This window comes from Euprymna scolopes, chromosome 6 (assembly GCF_053919585.1).
Source record: "Euprymna scolopes isolate OS-2025 chromosome 6, ASM5391958v1, whole genome shotgun sequence".
Lineage (NCBI taxonomy): Eukaryota > Metazoa > Mollusca > Cephalopoda > Sepiida > Sepiolidae > Euprymna > Euprymna scolopes.
The window spans coordinates 74,663,931-74,682,340 of NC_136487.1; the positions used below are offsets into that span (position 1 = coordinate 74,663,931).

At 33.5% G+C, this 18,410-nt stretch overlaps 1 protein-coding gene and 1 pseudogene across 1 annotated transcript in view; both read right to left on the minus strand.

Annotated features, from left to right (window-relative positions):
* Nucleotides 1-18,410, minus strand: part of LOC145277706 (phosphatidylglycerophosphatase and protein-tyrosine phosphatase 1-like) — a 33,510-nt gene that overhangs the window by 11,700 nt on the left and 3,400 nt on the right. The gene's annotated exons all lie outside the window — the stretch shown is intronic.
* On the minus strand, nucleotides 10,545-10,670 carry LOC145278548 (U2 spliceosomal RNA; annotated as a pseudogene).

The window sequence follows — 18,410 nt, forward strand, 5'->3', positions numbered from 1 at the left end:
TAAAAATATATAATTTCACATGATAAAAATATATAATTTCACATGATGAAAAAATATATAATTTCACATGATAAATAAAAATATATAATTTCACATGATAAATAAAAAAAATATAATTTCATACAATGAATAAAAATATATAAATTCACATAATGAATAAAAATATATAATTTCACATGATAAAAATATATAATTTCACATGATGAAAAAATATATAATTTCACATGATAAATAAAAATATATAATTTCACATGATAAATAAAAAAAATATAATTTCATATAATGAATAAAAATATATAAATTCACATAATGAATAAAAATATATAATTTCACATAATGAATAAAAATATATAATTTCAAATAATAAATAAAAAATATATAATTTCACATAATGAATAAAAATATATAATTTCAAATAATAAATAAAAAATATATAATTTCACATAATGAATAAAAATAAAATAATGCATCTCACTGAATAGCAATTTATGCATTCATATTGATTTTTTTCTCCAAAAGTTATCAGGAAGTCATATTTAAAGAATCAAATTCAATTCAACTTTTTTTTTTTTTTTTTTTTACTAATGAGTTACTACATTTTAAGACATAAAGCCACTTGAAGAATAAAAAAAAAAAAGTGGCACTCAATCCAGGTGACGTGAATCAGCTTCCTTCAAGGGAGAAAATTTCATGGGAAAACCAAATTCACAAGCAGTCCCATGTTTCATGTATATCCCGGTCAGGGCAGATAACGAGGGTAGATTTTTTAAGTTCTTGCAGGGAGGTGTTGAGGTCCTCCTATATACAGCGCCTGGTATTTCCAAACAGTCAACCATGTGGAACTGAAGTTGCTTAACTTCAGTGATCTAATGGGAACCAGTGTGTCCATGTGGTTATGTCATTTAATATTCAAGGATAAAGGTAAATTATGAAAAGGATTGGAAATGTTGAGTCATCCTCTTAAATAATCAAACTTTGCCCTGTTTTGACGATAATCACCGATCCTCAAGATGGTATCTTATTGTCTACTTGACAAACTCATTGAGCCTTATCTTCAAGTGGACTTTCGGGCATTGATAAACAGTGATTCATTCATTAGTAGAAAAGAATTTTTTTTAGTTTGTATTATAGAGACGGTTTATTCCTAGTATTGATTACAGTTAACTTCCTAAGTTCTGGCGTGTCTGATATTGGAAATGATGACAAGGTCAATCAGTTCGTTCACTTTTATTGTTCTTTAGTATTTCTATTGCAAAGCGATTTATTGAAATGAAATAGAAGAAAAGGACATTATTGAAAACTTTACAATAAAATTTAACAAAATTATACGGATAAAAATAACATAATTAGTCTTTATTTAGTCTTTTAATAACAAAATTAAAAAATTTAAAGTTTTTATTTTATTTGAAATTTTATAAGAAATATATGTTTATGAAATTATGAAAATAAAAGTTTGTTTTTTTTTAATTTAAAAATTTTTTTTTAAATTTTTATTTGAATTTATGTAATAAATGCGTTTATGAAAGTTTAAAAATAAAACTATTGAAATCAACATAACAAATAAAATTATTGAAATCGAAATAAAATTTAAAACATCATAAAAAACGTATCCAATACATAATATTCCCAAAATAGTTTTAAAAGATTTTAAAAAGTGTTTTCAATAATTCAAAAAAAAAAAAAAAGAAAACTAATTTCAGTAATTTTGAAGTAAAATAAGACAGAAAAAACTTTTCAATAAAAAAGAACAATCAGAAAAATGTAATAAAAAAGAACATGCACAGAGAAAATTTAGGTATGAGAGAAAAAAGCGAAGGAACTGATTTGCCTTGTCATCACTTCTGGTAGTGCTACACCGGAAGTTAGGAAGTATATTAGCTGACTATAACCCAAATATTTGTTAAGATTAGATTTGAAGACAGCCATGTTGTAGCCTGCAGGGAAGTATTCCTGTAATAATGTGTTCCACAAATTGGAAATTCTTAGAAATAAACTTTGTTCATGGAAATTGGGTTACTGTAGGCAGCTGCATAAATCTTGCTTCCCTTATTTTTGTCCTTTAGTCCTCACATTCCATGAGCGATGTTTCTGACAAAGAGGGAAACAATTGTTGTTTTCTAGGTTAGAATCTATTCCATCTAACACTTATCGTTGGCAAGTTTTTGACCTTGAAGTAGTATTTTTTTAGCTCCTTACATCTAGTGGCTTCATGCGTTGTCTGGAGCGATTTCTATAAAAAACAAATATTCCATCTAATGCTAAACATACAAAGGAAGAAAAAAAGTTGTTGTTTTTTTTTTCAGTAGCAGTCAGAAAACGAGATCTTGCTGTGAAGATTGAACTCCAATATCTAGGCCAGGGCCAGCATGTTATATGGGAGCAAGAGTGTAGATTCTGCCTCCTACAAAGGTTCAATATGCCTCAGTTAGACAGTACGAAAGTGTTCCTGCTGATCAACAAAGTGCCTAATGGGGTGTGCATCATTACTTACCTCTGCCAAACTCCAATACCCTGAAGGTTTCAGTGCTATGATCAATTCAGCAGTAATGTACATTCATACGAATTATCATAGAATATCTTTCTTGACCGACTTGATTCTGTTGTTGGTATTTTTTCAGGAGGGACCACGTGAAGATGGCCAACATCCCTAAGTGAAAATAGCACTATGGAACTAATTGGATTTGAACTTGGTATGCCCATGGTTGTCAATCTGTATTGTTATTCACCTAACAACGTCGCCTTAAACTTTACATTGAGCTTACTTTCGGAAGTCTCATAATTCTCACTTCCTTTATTTTGTCTTTTAGCCCTCACATTCTATGATCCATGTTTCTGACAAAGGAGGAAGAACTGCTGTTTTCTGGGTTGAAATCTATCCATCTAATGCTTATTGGCTATTTTTTTTTTTTTTATTATCATAGTTTTTATTTATTATTATCAAGGTTTTTTTTACTTATTATTATCATTTTTTTTTTTTAATTTATTATTATCAGCTTGTGGTTTTTAACTTTTAAATTCAGTTGAACATATCTCAAACAAAAATGCATTGATCGAAATAAGCACTATCAGAATCAACACACTTTTGCCAACGTAAAACAAGTGTATTTGTGCCAGTAATATAAAAGTCTTGCGTTCTAGTGGCTATGAAGTTGCTGAAGGCGTTTTTGATGTCGCTTAGGTTTTTGGAGCATTTCTCACATAAAGAAAAAGTTGTTGAGATGCTTGAAAAAGTGGTAGTCGGTAAGTGAGAAGGTCTGGAGACTATGGCAGATGAGGCAAAGTTTCATAGCCCAATTCGTTCAATTCTACAGAGTCAGTTTAGTAACATGCAGTCAGGCATTGTTGTGGAAGACAATTGGGCCTTTTCTGTTGACTAATGCTGAATGTTTTTGAAGTTTCTGATGCATTTTATCCATTTGTTGTTTTCAGCCGTAATGGTTTCATCTGCATTAAAAAAAAACTGTAATAGATTAGACTGGTTGCAGACCACCAAACAGTCAGATGTTCTTCTTTTGGTGCAATTCTGGCTTCGGGAAGTGTTGTGGAGCTTCGTTAATGTCTAACCACTGAACCGAGTGTTACCAGTTTTCATAAAGAACTCACTTTTCATTGCAAGTCACAACTCAGTTGAGAAATGGGCCATTCTTGTTGTGTAAAAGAAGGGAGGTGACACTTCATAATAGCATTTCTTTTGGCTGTCCTTTAATTCGTGAAGCACGCATTTATCAAGTTTTTTTGTTTTTCCAATCTCTCTCAAGTGGTTGGAAATCATCATATACATTACATCGAATTCAGAAGGATGTTCTCGAACATTTGTGCGTGGATTGGCTTCAACTAAGGCTCTTAATTGATTGTTGTCAACATCCGATGGTCGACCACTATGCTTATCATCTTCAAGACTCTCGTCACTGCCACAAAATTTCTTAAACCACGATTGCACTGTGCATTCAGTAGTGGTTCCTAGGGCAAACGCTTTGTTGATATCGCGAGCTGTTTCAGCAGCTTTTCGGCCTAGCGTGAATTGAAATAAGAAAATTGTGCGAGATTGCTTTTTTCCATCTTGTATATAACGTTCAGAAAAGAAAACATAACTGTTTTAAAACGACTGTAATTTAAATGATTAGATAGAGCGAAAAACGATATATAAAATGATATATAAAGTAAAGGTATTATAATGAAAACTTATTTGAAAATGCATCATTTGAAATCAAAATTACAAATTCCACAAGAACCTTCTTGTCAACCTAATACTATATTTCTTTTTTAGTTCTTTACATCAAGTGGCTTCCTGCCTTGTCTGATTTTTTTTTTCATAGGGAAAAAAAAAAGGTTGGATTTGCGTCACTTCTTTTAAACAAATCCCAGAGAAATTTTTGTAATAGCAAATGCAGTGTTGTCTGGCCAACAATGGTTGGTCCTCAGTTGTAGAATCTCATGTGACCTTACCTATAATGTGGACAATGTGTTTGAATTCAGATGCCATGGCATGCAAGGAGTTATGTGGTGCATAAGATAAGTGGGAAAAAGAATCACTGAGTATATCATAAGGAGTTTAGCATTGCAGATCGTCATATTCAACAATGTTAAGTACTGGTTCAAGCGAACTTCATGTTCTCAGTTATTATTATAAAATAAATTCAATATCTACAATAACTAGTAATATGGTGTTGGGTGTGTTGGATTTAGTAGAAAGTGAAAATTTTCACCAGAAATTAAGTTAACATGTTTGAATGAAGTTACGTCACAGGAAGTTTCGAGTGTGATGTGGAAAATAATCTAGCTTGACCTTTCTCTTGATTCTTATCTGTCGACCAGGACACACATTTTTTTCGGATATCCTTTTTCCACCACCATTCCATTGCAGGAGAGACTGGAGAGGGGAAATATGTAATATCTATTACAAATGAAGATTTGATATCTGTCTGTCTGAAGCTGAAACTTTCACTTTTCTTATTTTGTCTTTAGTCCTCACATTCTGTGAGCGATATTTCTGACAAAGAGAGAAGAACTGCTGCTTTTTAGATCATAATCTATTCCATTTAATGCTTATCGTTGGCAAGTTTTTGACCTTGAAGTAGTATTTTTTAGATCTTTACATCAAGTGGCTTTATGCCTTGTCTGAAGCGATTTAAATAAAAAATATATCATTATTATCTTTCAATACTTAATTCAGAGGGGGGCAGCATCTGTTCTGTTGTTATGAGACCACAACACACAATCTTTTAATATTTTTCTATTTATTTTTTATTTATTTTTCTTTAAAATTATTTTTAGCATCTTTGTATAAATTCCCTCTGGTCGTATATTTTTGCTAGTATATAGGACAAGATAAACGCGTACGTTTCTGAATTTTTGAGATGAGAATTGGTTGTTCATATTATTTGGATTCTTCGAATTACTGTTCTCATCTTGAGTACCATTTTCATTTGTATTAAAGTATTTCTTTTTGTTTAGTGAAAGTCTTGCAGATGCATAATCAGGAAGAGTCCCTTCCGATTAATACTTATGTAATTCCAGTTTAATTTAATTAAAAGAAAAATATAAAATAAAAAAAAACATTTCAAAGTAAAGACTAAAAAATATTTGGATTCTTCAGAAAACAAAGACTCATGGCACAGTGATCAGGGTTAAAAAAAAATCCATTGTAAAAGTGATATTCTCCTGAAGGTTGAAGATTATCATCTTGAGTGTCATTTTCACAATGTTTCGGTCAATGTAACCTTTGACCTTCTTTAGCTGTATCTTGTTGAATTCAGGAATCTGGACGCAATTTTCAATGGAACCCTTTATTTACTCCGTGGGGATAGCATGCTCTTGTTCCGTCAGTCATAACTGGATAGAGGTCCTAAGTAATTTGCAATTGTATTTTTCAGACGCCCACACTGAGAATTGAACCTTCAACCTTCAAGAGAATATTACGTTTACAATTAATTTTTTTCAAGCACTCTAACCACTGTGCCACAAGGACAGTAGTTAGAATGCTTGAAAAAAATCAATTGTAAATGTAATATTCTCCTATCACTCCCTTCTCTCTCACAGACATACACACAAATACATTCTGCTAAATAAATTATAACATTTTGTGCATTAAAAAAATTCTAATAACTAACTAAAATCTTGATTCAACTTTTAAATAAAATATTAATTTGTTTAAAAGATTCTATTGTTATTTCAAATTTGATTTCAAGTAGAGAATATAAATGAAATTTCAAAATGATAGCGAGCGCACAAAGCAAGTTTGTATATTGAGTATTGAAAGCAGAACCAGCAACAGTTGATACAAAGAACTTAAAAAAAAAAAAGAATTAATCCTGAATTGTTGACCGGTATCAAGCTTTGAAAGAAGCAGCAGTAGCAGCAACCGTCACTACTCTGCTTACTACCCTCTTTTTTTTTCACTTTCTTATTTGTTGCTCTCATCCCACTTTCTCTTTATACAGCAAATTGAGCCGGACAAACATGTGTTCACTTTTATCAAACAGATTTCTAGTTTGAGGAAATTAACTTAAAAAAAAGTTTAATTTTCCAGTTCTTTGATGTTCTTTTGATGCTTCTTGAAATAATAACTTGTATTCTACTTATGAATATGTTTTTTCACAAATTAAATAATTACTACAGAGATCCCTATTGAAACTCTATAATTGCTTTTTTCATTTATTTACTTTTAATAATAATAATAATAATAATAATAATAATAATAATACCGAGGTGTGAAAGCACTAGCCAGACCTCTGCTGGTTGAATGCAAAGAGGACTGGGACCTTGGGGAATTTTAGTGTCACCCAAATTCCATTAAAGATCAATGATCGCTGCCAATGAGTAAGCAGTTGTTGCAATAACGCAAATTCATCTGCAAAGGTTATCGAAAGAGGTGGAGTACCGGAAAGCTGGGGAGACTTGTTGTCACTCAGACTCCAGAGAACACAACAAGTTGTTCTCAAGGAGAAATCTTTGATGATGGCTTGTGTGACTACTCCTAGTAAGTAAATAATGATGATGATGATGATGATGATGATGATGATGATGATGATGATGATAATAATGATGATAATAATGATGATGATGATGATGATGATGATGATGATGATGATGATGATGATGACGACGATGATAATGAAAATGATGACAATGATAATGATGATGATGATGATAATAATAATAATGATAATAATAATAAAGATAATGATAATGGTAATGATAATAATGATAATAATAATAATGATTATAATGATAATAATAATGATAATAATAATAATAACTAGCGGGACCTGTGGAAATTCCACAGCAGCATTTTTCATATGTAATATATTGTTGCTAGGAATTCTGTGGGCGTTCTGTTAAGCATGAAGGAAGGCACAATCATATTATTCTAGCCCTTTTATTAAAACTGTATCGCCCCCCTTACTAAAATAATAACTTTGATATATTGTCTAGGCTGATTATTTCATTACAAACACACACATCAATCAACTCATATTTCATCATTTTTCGTAATTCTTGGATATGTTACTAATTTCGACAATATTTTTTTATAATTTAAACCAACGTTGTCGCCCAACCTTACTAAAATAATAACTTTGATACATTTGCTGGGCTGATTATTTCAAAACAAACACACTAATCAATTAATCTCCATTTCATAATTTTTCAGAATTCTTGGGTATGTTACTAATTTCGACAATCATTTTTCATAATGTATACCTACATTATCACCCCCTCCTTAATAAAATAATAACTTTGAAATATTGTCTGGGCTTATTATTTTATTACAAACACACTAATGCATGAAATCACATTTAATCATTTTCCATAATCCTTGGATATGTTACTTATTTCGACAATCATTTTTCATAATTTTAATCAACATTTTCGCCTTTCTCTCTTTATTAAACTTTGATATATTGTCTAGGCTGATTATTTCCTTACAAACACACCAATCAAATAACTAATATTTCATCATTTTTTCGTAATTCTTGGATATGTTACTAATTTCGACATTAATTTTTCATAATTTAAGCTCTCCTTATCTCCTTCCCCTTTACTTATATAATAACTTTGATATATTGTCCAAGCTGATTATTTTATTATAAACACACCAATCAATTAAATCACATTTCCTGATTTTTCGTAATTCTTGTATATGTTACTAATTTCAACGTCACCCTCTCTTACTAAAAAATTACTTTGATATATTGTCTGAACTGATTATTTCATAAAAAACACAATTATCAATTAACTCACACTTCATCATTTTTCTTAATTCTTGGATATGTTACTCATTTCGACAATTATTTTTAATATATTTAACCCACATTATCAACCCTCCACTACTAAAATAATAACTTAGTTATATTATCTGGGATGATTATTTCATTTCAAACGCACAAATCAATTAACTCACATTTCATCATTTTTCATAATTCTGGATATGTTACTAATGTGGACAATCATTTTTCATCATTTTAACCCACATCATCACCCTACTTACTAAAGTGTGATAACTTTGATATATTGTCTGGTCTGATTATTTCATCGCAAACACACTAATGCAGTAAATAACATATTATCATTTTTCATAATTCTTAGATATGTTACAAATTTCGACAATTATTTTTCATAATTTAAACCATCCTTATCGCACTCTCTTACTAACATAATTACTTTGATATATTTCCTGGGCTGATTATTTTATTATAAACACACAATTGATTAACTCACATTTAATCTTTGTTCATAATCCTGGATATGTTACTAATTTCGACAATAATTTTTATAATTAAAACCCCACATTATGCCTCTCCTTCCTACTTATATAATATATTTGATATATTGTCTGGGCTTATTATATCATTACAAACACACCAATCAAGTAACATTTGATCATTTTTCATAATTCTTGGATATGTTACTAACTTTGACAATAATTTTCATGACTATAACCCACTATGTCGCTTCCCCTTACTTAAATAATAACTTTGATATATTGCCTTGGCTGATTATTTCATTACAAACAAATCAATCAATTCTGGGTATTCTCATAGTATATGTTTCTCCTATCTTATCCAATCCTAGGTGACGCCACATATTCTGCTAATATATCGTTCACCTATCTCATTCGATCCCGGGTGATGCTGGGTATTTTGCTACTATATGTTTTCCACCGATCTCATTCAATACTGGGCGACACTTTCTGATAGTATATATTTGCACATCTCATTCAATCCCGGGACTGACTTCATGTCCGCCACCCCACTGTTGAAAATATACATTAAATAAAGTAATGTTTTAATCGTAAACTGTTTCAGCCATTTCCAGGACCGACTTTGTACCCCAACCCACTGCTAAAAATATACATGAAATGATGTAATGTCTAAATAGTAAACTGTGTCAACCATTTCTGGAACTGACATAATCCCCACCCCACTGTTGAAAATATACATGAAATAAAGTAATGTATAAATCGTAAACTTTTTCAGCCATTTCTGGGACCGACTTCTTATCTCCCATCCTACTGTTAAAAATATACATTGAATAAAGTAATGTCCAAAACGTAAATGGTTGCAGCCATTTCCGGAACCGACTTCATATTTCCCACCCCAATGTTAAAAATATACAGTAAATAAAGTAATGTGTAATGCGTAAACGGTTTCACCTATTTTCGAGACTAGTTTAATATCCCCCACTCCACAGTTAAAAATATACATGAAATAAAGTAATGTTTAAATCGTAAACGGTTTGAGTAATTTCCGGGACTGACTTCATATCCCGTAACCCACTGCTTAAAATATACTGAAAATAAAGTAATGTTTAAATCATAAACTGTTTCAGCAGCTTTTCGAAAGTAATACAGAAAAACATTAATACGGTTAGGGATTAGGCAACCATTGATTCAAGATGAATTTCTGAGTGTAGTATCAGTTTCAGCATTCCAGTGACTTAGATCCCCCCCCCCCTTTTTGGTCTTGGTTAATGGAGGAGAAATCCTTCATTACTGATACAATTTATATTTTTGTTATTGACCAGAGTGCTCCTTTTGGGGAGCTGGTTTCCCCCTAAATTTTTAACCGATCTCATGTCACATTCCGCCCTTGTGGGGAGGTAAGTAAACAAAAAAAAATAATAATAATCAGAACGGAAATTTTCCAGGGCATTTTATAATTAATCAGAAGTGACATTTCCAGGGCATTTTGTCATTAAATCAGAAATAACTTTTTCCAGTTACTTTTTTAATATTAAAACTTTGTTACATTAAACATAGTACCTATTCACAATGTCTCCCCACGGGACAGATTTAGACACCAGGGTCGTTTTTTAACGTGGAGAAAAAATTGTCTTAGTCATAAAGGATTTCTCTTCCACGGAGAAAGAAGAAATTGAAATATAGCACCTGAAGAACATCTTAGCCAAAAGGTAAAGAAAGGGGTATTTATTTGCTCGCCCACTGAGCAAATTCGGCACAATGCCGATTTTTAATGTGAGGAGTGAAGGGGAAAAGGGGACCAACTCCCCGGAAAGTAGGGGAGCTGGATAGTGACAATTGGTATGAAGGGTTGCCCCTACATTGACCAAGGTCTTATATGTGGGGCTGCCCACACATATGGTCTTTGCTTGCAGTAGCTGCCGGAACAGATACTACACTTTGATCTTGGCCAAAAGGCCAAGAAAGACAAATCATTATTAGCTTTGCCTCAACAGCGACACCAATTTTTTTTTTTTTTTTTTTTTTTTTTTTTTTGACATTGGAATATTCCACTTTCCTTCTTAGGGATGCACAGCATGATAACGGACGGAGCGATAAGCGTGGTGATGGTGGTGGTGATGTTGTTGTTGTTGTCGTCGTCGTCGCCGTTTTCATATTATTAACCCTCATGTACATTCATTATTTCAATTGCCACTTATTCTATAAAAATAATTGTCATTCTCAGCTAAATATTTTTTAAATACAGGTAACAAATATGTCTCTTCTTTCTTGATTTATCGAAAATTGTAACAATTAAAAAAAATTTATTAAAACAATATTATATTAACTTTGACCATAAAAAATAATTCTCTGATAAAAAATTTACAGCACTTGTGCATTACTATCACAGAACAACTTTTTTGTTTTCAATTTGAAGATCGCAAAACAGGGAGAAATAATTCGATTTCAGAAGAACGGGGAAAATCAAACGCATTACAATACTGACTGTTCAAAACTATTTAGAAAATTTTAAAAGTCATACATTTTAACAACTTTCATTCATTTCAGAATTTTAAATTTTGTGAAAAAAAAAACCAAAAACAAACAACTTTAAAATAACTTCTATTTGGTGTTATTAGAATTTTATTTTATTTTATTTCAATAAATGTTCAGATAATTAATGTTTTATTTTGTGTTGTTGTATTGTTGTTGACAATTGTGACTTCCCCTGTTCTGAAATTACATTATCTTCCCCTGTTTTGCGATCTTCAAATGAAAACAAAAAAATGTTTTGTCACAGTAATGGACACGTGCCAAATATTCTTTAAATAACCGAAACAGATGTCACCTTTTAAAATTTATTCATCAAAATTATAGCAATTTAATGTGTAATAGAATTACATTAAAATTTTTAAGAAAATGTAAAGAGTAGTTTATTTTTGTTCTTCTCCATTATTGTAGCGAAATTCAAAAATTGAAATACTGAATTTAAATGTATTTAATGAAAATATCCAAAAAATTCCAAAAAACAATAAGGTAGAAATTTAATCATTAAGGAAAATAGTTTACAAAGAAATTAGCAATTTCAGTTTACATAATAACGGAAGAAGGGCGCGCACATTAGCAGGGGAGGTAATTCATTTTTGAAAACTAAAAAACTTAGACAAATTCAAACTATGAGTTATTTCCCTTGTGTTTACGTCACACTTGGAAAAAACAAACATGGCAAAATAATTTTTTTCGTTTGAATCACAGAAATTCATGTTTTATATAATATTCCAGAAATATTTAACTAATTGTGATATTACAAATAGGTAAATAACATTGCTATTGTTAAAATTGATAAAAACAGTAAGTAGTTATTGTTTTGTAATGAAAACTCATTTTTCGGCTGTCGGATTTCGCTACAATAATGAAGAAAAACCGTTTTTTAAACACTGGTTGACGGTATTACAGAATTTAATTTTAAAATTTGGGGTCACTTTATGTAGTTCGTTCATCATCATATCATTCCCTCAACTTATCAAAAGTGCTTCAATTTCAAAAGTTATCTTGTATTCCTTTCTCTTGTTTTGCTGTCACGGGTATCTCATTTGCAGAAGAATGATGAAAATGATTATGCAATGTACACAGCCATAGTGAATAAACATTGCGACAAATTCAAACTTGCAGATAATTTTAAATGTTTAGTATTTGTGCAAGAACTGACTTCTGGTCAAGATGCAGAAATTAGGAGGCATATCCTAGCAAAATTAACAAATAAACTAAATCTAACCTTACAAAAGTTAAAAGAAGACTGCCAGAAAATAGAAATTATTAAAAAAGATTCAATAGATACCTAAGCTAAAGTCACGCAGATAAAAAAAAAAGACAGATAATTTAAAAAACATGTAAAAAATAAAACACAAGTTAGGGAAAAAGGACACACATATTGACACATAGCTAAGAAAATCCCATCTCCATGTAATCAATGTGGTAATTTGCATTGGGTTAAAGACTACTTATTCATCAAGAAAATGTTTAATATATAAAAAAAATAGGACACAAAGATACTCATGGCAGAAATAAAATTAAATACAAAACCCAAGTGTGCTTGGCAAAAACTGAAAATTATGAAAAAGGGTTATGAATATATGTCACTATAAAAATGGAACTCGATTCGGTTTAGATATTCAACAGTAAATTTAGAAATTGAATAAACCCACAATGCTGAGAACATGCAAAACAGCAAAGGCCATTAACGGTATGCAAATTAATTTCAAAGGTGAATTTTTAGCAAACATCACATTATTGAGAAAGATGCAAAATTTAAAAGGGTATGTATTAAGAAATATCACTAACTTATTCGGGTCAGACTGGATTCATGAATTTAAATTATGGAACCAGTCAATCAATAATTTTTGCAAAACGAAAATAAAAATACAACAGACAGCCATGCATTGAAAAACAAATTAAAAGTAATCTTTTTTTGTTCTAGGCCACAAAAAGTCAAACAGAAGGTACAAACAAACTGATACTGTTGTAGACCGAACAAAAGTAGCTTTCGTCTAACGAGAACAGCACCTGACCACAAACAAAAAAAAAAAAAAATCAGGCAGGGTATATGACGGCAGGCAATTTTTCACTGGGTATGGAAACTTCAGCTATACCACAACAGGTACAAATCGCAACTCTATTTTTCCCAGTATTAGAACATTATTTACCGAGAGTCAACATCACTCAAAGATATTACATGCAGAAAAATAATAGCACTCAAACTGTTTTTCCACAATATGGAAGAACTGCTGAACCATTTTACGCAGTGTCTCTTCAAAATAGACAATTCATCAGGTTAACAACACCAGTGGAAACGCCTGGGACAATATCACACCTTGTCTGATGGATTATTACAAGCGAGGTCCTAGTTTTTAGTGAGGTTTATTGACCCTTAATTACTTGTGGTGGAATCTACCTACGTAAGTAATCAATTGTTTCCTTAAATTCTCGCGATTAATGCATGTGAAAATGGCAATAAAACGTTTTTCTTGCAGGTCAAAGGAAAAACTTTTGCCCTGGACAATGAATTCCACAAGAAGTAGAGGCTATTGAAACCGTCTATGACATGTTTGATATTAAGCGCCTCCCCAAATCACACTAGAACCACAACGTTCAGGCAGAGAAAGAAAAATCACAGAGCCATTCATGGTCCACCCAGAGGAAAAAATACTGATACACAGTCCGGAGTTATCAGATTGGGAGGGGATGTGGCGGAACTAACCTATGTTACCTACTAACAGTCTATTTTCATCTCAATAAATACCAGAAGACTAAGCTGTAATGTGTCAATTAATATCCGGTGGACAAATCTAGGTTGTTTGTCAGTTACGACGAACACCCCACCTATTGTATGCTTTGCAATACATGTTACTTTATTTTGGAATGCTGTTTTTCTTTGCAACCCTTAACTGGGCAATAACACTATGTTTCCTATTTTTAAGACTCAGTCAAACAAAAGTACTGTTTGCGCAGTATATTCAAAGTTATTTCCCTTGAACCATATTCACGTTATCTGTAACGTGGTCCCTAGCTTTGGTAGAAACCATTTTGGACGACTATAGCATCTTTGGGTATTGCCAAGAACCACACAGACATTTAAGTTTGCACATTTTCACATAGATTTGTTACCTTGTTTGAAATGATTTTCATTGGTTGGAAAATATTTTGAGTTCACACGTTTCTGTGAAAACTTATTTGTTTTGGGGAGTGAAAAGGAAAGTGAATTCCAGCAAAACAGAGAAGGAATGAGTGTAACAATTAGAACCATTTGCTTTTTAGCATTCATAGGAATCACTTCACGAGTAAATCGCTACATTGATTGTGTTTGGGGAGCATTAATGTAAATGCTTTCAATAGTAACTACGTCTGTAATTTCCAACCTTTTTTGATGTTTTACTAGCAGGAAGACCAACTTGATCTCAAGATTGAATAATGAAGATCACTGTGTCTTTCTTCACGGTGTTCATAACACCATATTACTTTCTTTCCTTATTGCCAGCCTCCATTTTACCCCTTAATATAGTTGGAAGGAACTAAAATGTTGGAAAACTCTGAATTAGTGTCTCATCCATTTTATTAAAATTGGATATACATATTTGAAATTTTAAGGGGTTTCTGTTCCAGTTAATCAGCTAGAAACAAGTGTGTAGGACTAACCTGAGTCACCCCTAAAAGCCAAAAAGTAGGACGAAAATAATACCATTCCCCAAGAAATAATAGTTTCATAGCCCCTATCTTTCTCTTTCTGATAAACCAGACACAAACCAGAAACTGCTATCCAGAGTCCCTCATCATCTCCCTCTCCCCCTCTCTCTCTTTCTCCTTAACCAATCCCTAGCCAGCATGACAGGCGAGTAAGCAGTATACTCATAGCCCCAAAAATGAGACATATGTTGCTGGTGAACATTATTAACAAGAGATGTACTCACTCCAAAATGTAAAAAGGCAAATAAAGTTCTTTGCTTTTAAAGGTTAACATTTGTATTACTTTTATTAGTCCAACAACAACTAATGAAGACAAGTGTCAGCCAGTGTTACATGTACATGTAGATATTTGGCACATAGAAGATAACATAAAAATTTGGAACCACTTCCATTGTCTTTCCCAGAGAATTTTATAATTATTAATATGAATTTCATAAAAATGGAATAGGAGGATTCTTACAGATTCGGGATCATTTCCATTGTTGTTCCCAGAAAATTTTATACATATAGTTTAGATTTCATAAAAAGAAGATATATGTAAAATTTTAAATGGTTCATACCCTCATAGCCTCCTTATAGCTTGCATTTAGAGATTCGGGAACATTTCCACTGTCTTTCTTGGTAAGTTTTACATAAGAATTCATGTTTATATTGTATGTAGATTCTCTAACCTTTCTTTCTAAAGGGAACAGACAAAAATACACACAGGTATTGAGTTTTCTTGTAGATTATGTTCTTATCTTTATCTTTGACAAACATGTGAGAAATAAATGTGATAAAAACAAACTGAAATCATCATTAAATATGTATTTTTGTGTGAATAATAAAAAAATAAATAAATAAATAAACCAATGAAGAGAGCGTGTGTTGTTATCTCCCTTGATGGGATTCTATGAATTAATTTCTGACAGGCTTCTTTCAAACGAGACGACGTGGTTGAAATAGATAGATAAGATAGATTAAAGAGGAGGGTAAGAAAGTTCCCTCTTTTTAGACAGGAATATTCACCGGGTACATGAGAAAGTCGCAATAGTTTTTCTCGGTGATGGTCACAAAATTTGGTGTTCAATTTAGCAGAACGTTATAATTGAAAATTGATCCTCGACAATAAGTCATAAAAAATTTGGTAAATTTTTACAACGTGCCCCAGCGTATTGTAAACACCACAACCTGCCCATGTTATGAACGGTTTTCGGAATAAACACCCCCAACCTCGAAAGCCGTTCTTAACATGGGGAGGTTGGAGGGTGTTTATACTACACTGGGTCAGTTCGCAAAAAAATACCAAAAATTTTTATATTTCAAATCTTTTTTTAAATCTGAAAGTTAAATTTATAATCAAAGAGATTAACGTGAAAAATGAAGAACAAAAAAGTGTAAATTGCATCTATGAAAAATAAAATTTTCCCCAATTTTTCATAAAAATTATTTCCACTCGATGAATTTTCGTAATTTTTGGATATATTACTGTCAGTTTGCGTGACACTGCTGTCCCAACTTTCACTTTCTGGTTACCACTTGACGCGTCTTCTCTCCACTCCAAAACGAACTTCTGCAACTTTAGCTTTTCTCTCCCCGAATCCGACTTTTCTCTTCTACAAATACAACTTCTCTTTTATCTCCAATCAGGAACATCTCATTTGCATACCTCGTGGTCACCCTGTAGGCATATAAAGAAACAGGGCAGCCATTTTTGTTTCTTTCTTCTTCATTATGAACACGAGGTAAGCCACACAAAAACGCGGTCGGTCGTTCTTGTTTCTTTTTTCTTCATTTACACCACACGCCCCCCTGATCTTCGAGATCAATAGGATACTTCGTAATCCTCCATCCAAGCAGGCCGCCTCCTCTCACGTCGAGGCCTCTGGGGGACAACTTCTCGGGGGTCAACGTTTTCAGGTTCACTACAACGCGGGCCTAAGTCAGGTCGAGCAGCATCATTTGCTTCTCGGTGGCCCTCGATTTCCCCTTCTTCACTGCCCTCACTGCATACCGGCAATGTCACACGACGCAGGTCTAAGATATGCCGGGGAACGCCATTCACCATCACATTGTTCTTCGACTGCAATCCTGTTACGACCCCTCTTTTCCAACGAGTGGTACACTGTGCATTGGGGGGTTTCACCCACACCTCTTCACCTACTTTGATAGTGGCTTCTTCACTCTCAATTCCTGCTGTTTTGTTGCACGGATGCCGCCACTTATATGTGAAAACGGCCCTATGAGGCACAGTTGTCTCGTCTTGTTTGGTCTTCGGCGAGATGTTATACCAAAACACCGCCTCTATGGGTGATACGTTGCTTTTTTCCGCAGCGGCTTTAATGGTGCGATGATTCCTCTCCACTATACCGTTGCCACTCGGCCAATACGCTGTTCTGAAAAATTGCCTTACTCCCCACTTATCGCACACCCCTTTAAAGGCTTCTGATCGGAAAGCGGGGCCATTGTCCATTAAGAGTTCCTCAACCGGCCCTCTCTCCAAAAATATCTCCTCGATGACCCCTCCGATCGCCCATGCAGCTTCTGCCCTGATCTCTCTCCAGATGGCAAACCTTCCCGGTCCACAGTCGACCATCGACAGATACAATTTGTGGCGATAGTGTGTCACATCAATGGCCAATCGCTTCCAGTCCTCCGCAACGCGTAGCTCTCCTACTTCGTGTCTGGACGGTCCAGGGTCAATTGATTGGCACTCTCGACAGCTAAAGAAACAAAAATGGCTGCCCTGTTTCTTTATATGCCTACAGGGTGACCACGAGGTATGCAAATGAGATGCTCCTGATTGGAGATAAAAGAGAAGTTGTATTTGTAGAAGAGAAAAGTCGGATTCGGGGAGAGAAAAGCTAAAGTTGCAGAAGTTCGTTTTGGAGTGGAGAGAAGACGCGTCAAGTGGTAACCAGAAAGTGAAAGTTGGGACAGATCAAGGACTGCAAAGAGCCGAGACCGGGGATCACGTGCTACCGATGTGGACAAGTGGGGCATATTAGCCGCTATTGTGTTGCTGCACGAGACCAGGGAAACGAGTGAAGGGGAGCTATTGCGCCAGTGGTTACCCCTTCTGTGTGGAAATGGCGCATGATGGAACATTGCCTCGGTTACCGGTGGTAGTCAATGGGAAGAGAGCCATAGCCCTTGTCGACACAGGCTGCACTACAACGTTGTTAGCGAGGAATGTCGCGAGGTCATGGAGCAGAACCAGGATTATTAGGACCGTGGATGGCAGGGATGTGAAATGCCTAGGAGAGACGACAGCAGAAGTAATGGTGCAAGGGGTGCCCATTGGACTGCAAGCCCTAGTGTTGAATCATCTGGTCGGCGGAAATATTAGGAAAGAAATGTTGCTCGCTCTGATAGAGAGTAAGGGAAATTGTTGACAATTGTTGTAACTAGACAATTATTTGTTGCCAATGTTTTGCAGAGGAGGGGGGTGGGGCTATAGATTGAAACTCAGTCGCGCAGTTGCCAAGAAAATAACGATAGCGCAGAGATA